This window comes from Charadrius vociferus, unplaced genomic scaffold (genome assembly GCF_000708025.1).
Source record: "Charadrius vociferus isolate BGI_N301 unplaced genomic scaffold, ASM70802v2 scaffold45, whole genome shotgun sequence".
Taxonomy (NCBI): domain Eukaryota; kingdom Metazoa; phylum Chordata; class Aves; order Charadriiformes; family Charadriidae; genus Charadrius; species Charadrius vociferus.
Window position 1 is genome coordinate 1915188 of NW_009648712.1, and position 3059 is coordinate 1918246.

General features: G+C 50.4%; 1 protein-coding gene across 1 annotated transcript in view; it reads left to right on the forward strand.

Annotated features, from left to right (window-relative positions):
• Positions 1 to 3059, forward strand: part of GATA6 (GATA binding protein 6) — a 21574-nt gene that overhangs the window by 4019 nt on the left and 14496 nt on the right. The window lies entirely within an intron of this gene.

Here is a 3059-nt window from a genome sequence, read left to right on the forward strand (position 1 = left end):
AGTGGCTTTGCTGGAGTGGAGGTGGCTCTCGTGGTTTGCGTTGGGCTGCGGGGAGGGGGGGGACACCCCCCCCCAAAAAACGGCGTTGTTTGGAGGATGGCACACGGGGCTGCAAACGCGCCGTTGCCAAAACGAATCGCCCGGTGTAAGCCTCGCTTTTAAGTTTCCCGACTCCGTACATATCTGCTTCCCCCAAATGCGATAATCTGGCCACGAAATGGTGACAAATTCACTGCGAATCAAGCTTTCTTGTAGCACAGAGGAGAATTGCAGGGGCTCGCTTAACCCAGTTTGGATTACTTCGACTACAAACCACTTCGCTGCTTCGTTAAACGAGAAAAGCAGCTAAGCAAAACCTCTGCTAGGAACGAGAAAACCCGTTTATAAACTGTTGTTAAAATACTGCACCTCCTGATGGGATTTTACTTTCTCTTCCGAGGTGTCCCGTCTTTTTTTTTTTTTTTTTTTTTTTTTTTTTTTGTGATATTCTCGCTCTCTAAATTAATTATAGTAGAAGTGGAGGCTGAGCTGCGATGATTTACTCAGAGGCAGAAAGATTAACGATTATTGCAGTCTCTTCAGCTTTAGAATACATGTATGTATATATAAATACAGATGTATGTGTGGGGCTATGTGTTTATATATATGTATATATATTTATGTATATTTATGTATATATGTATATGTATACACACGCGCGCACACGCATTTGATCAGCATTTGCTTTAATCATAAACTACCCACCGCGTAGGTATATTTTATATACACTGTGATTTTCTCTTTCAGTGCAGTGTTGCAGAAAATTACTCGACGGCTTTTCATCTTTCTGTAGGGGTGTACACGATGCTCCTGTCTCTCAATGGTGCCCGGTAGATTTAGGCATTTTAAGCCTCCCACTTGGCACTTACTAACATGACAGAGGGAAGAAGACAGTTGTAGTGGCGGTAGGAGAAGGGCAGAGCAAAGCCGAGAAGCTGCGTCTCAGGGTGACAGGAAAGTTGAAGTTGTAAACTCAGTTTCCAAAAATTATAGTGTAAAACTAGGTGATGGAGGGGAAAAAAATCGTGAGAGTTTTTTTTTTGTTGTTGTTTGTTTCGGAAGAGAGGTGGGGTTGGAGAATCTCAGGGAAGGGAGAGGAGAGGGGTGGGGGAGAAGGGGCAGAGGAGGGAAGGAGCAGGGCGCTGGAGGAGGCTGGGGCAGGAGTACCAAGCCGGGCAGAGGAGGGCACGGCGGCTTCCCCTGCTCCCCGGGGTCTCTCGCCCGCCCTTGGGTCTCTGGAGCCGCTCCCGCTGAGCCCCGGCCCGGCTGGGAAGGCGCAGGCAGGGAGGCGCGGGCAGCGCGGGCAGCCGCGGCGTTGGGGCTCCTTCCTCGCGTTTCCCTGGTCGGTGCCTCCGGCGCCCAGCGCCGGGAACCGGAGGGGCAGGCATGGGTTAGTCTTTCGGTGAGAGGAAAGGATGGGTGCCGGGGGAGCCGGTAACGTGGGGCGATGCAACCCGGAGCTCCTGGTCCACGCGAGTTTCCCGCTCCAAAATGCGGCAGTAAAACCGAAGCCACGCGTGTTCCCGTTTCAAATAATCGCGTCAGCGGTCAGGAACTGCAAATTGTTGCCGCAGTGTATTTTCGCAGCAAAATATTAGGCAGTTTGATACAGCTTTCTTAACGTTACTCGTAGAGTCACTAAAGCGATATCTAAAATTAAAACTTTATTTCGCTTTCCTCGGAGATAAATATATTTCTCACGCACTAAGGGGAAAAATAATTTAAAATGCCCGAGAAATACTGTCACGGCAGAATTTCTTTCTGCAGGCACGAAGGTAATGTTATAAAGTAAATAGCTGAGACAAATAACTGTTTAACTTCCAGCGTCCTTGAAGCTTTAAGCATTTTCCTGATTACAGTCTTCAGTGGCGCTTTTGGTGCAAAGATTAATAAATCTTAGCGATGTGCTAAGAGCTACGAGCTGACAACGTAAGTTGAACTGTGCTCTCTGGACTCTGCCGTGTGGCCGTTCCCGTTTAACGCCTAATAATTTGCAAACGAAGGGAGGAGAGAAATGTCTTTCGGTGGGTGCGGGCCCAAAGGCCGTTTCTTCCTCAGCTCAACGCCCGCCGTGTCATCGCAGCCCTGGCTCTGAAGCTGCCTGACGTTTACAAGGTTTCTTGCGCCTTACAGCGCAAAGCTGCTAAGCAAAACGTAGAAGAGTAACTCAATGAGGAATTAAGGCAGGTAGCGGAGGGAATGGAGGGAGCAAAAAATGAAAAATCAGTGACGAAGCTATGAGTCTGAAACAGGCTTGCCCAGCCTCGCCTCGAAAGCTGCTGCAAAAATCCAAACACCCCCTTGAAATTATTTCTGCACAACGTGGCACGGTGTATGTAAAATCCGTATTTATTCTCCCCCCCCCCCCCAAATACGGAGAGGTGAGTCAGAGCAAGGATATAAGGATTCGCAGGGTGAAGGTGTTTGCTTTTATAGGTGGTTTCTCTTTTTTTTTTTTTTGTCGTGCATTTAGACCCTTCCCTCCCCCCCGCAGTGTTCAGTAACTATGTGAGCAGGAGGCAGAATACCGCATATTTTCCCATTTCCTCCGTTTCCTACTAACCAACTCGAATTTGTCCAAATAGCCGAGCCGAAGTGGTCGCTCCCCGCCGCTGCCTGGGGGCACCACAGTCCCAAACTCCGTCTCTTAAATTTGAAGTTTTTACCAGTTGCGAGGCATTCAAATCGAGAGTCGGGGTAAAAACTCCTTTCCCAGATTCGACCCGAGGGAAGATTGGGCAAAACCACTGCTCCTTATATCCCATCCCTGCGGTCCGGCTCCCAGGGTGGGCTTTGGAAGCGGGCTATTCTGGTACGCACCTAACTCCCCCTCTTCCCCTAAACCAAATCCCCCACCCCGTCTCCTCCTGCTGGGCACAACGACGGGGTTTTCACCCCTCGAGCGGACCCCGCGCCGCTCCAAGCAGATATCCGAAGGGCCAAATCCCGGCGTGAGTGCGGGGCTGCCGGGGGTCGCCGCTCCGCCTGGCCGGTGGCCACCAGCCCGTCCCGGGGCGCAC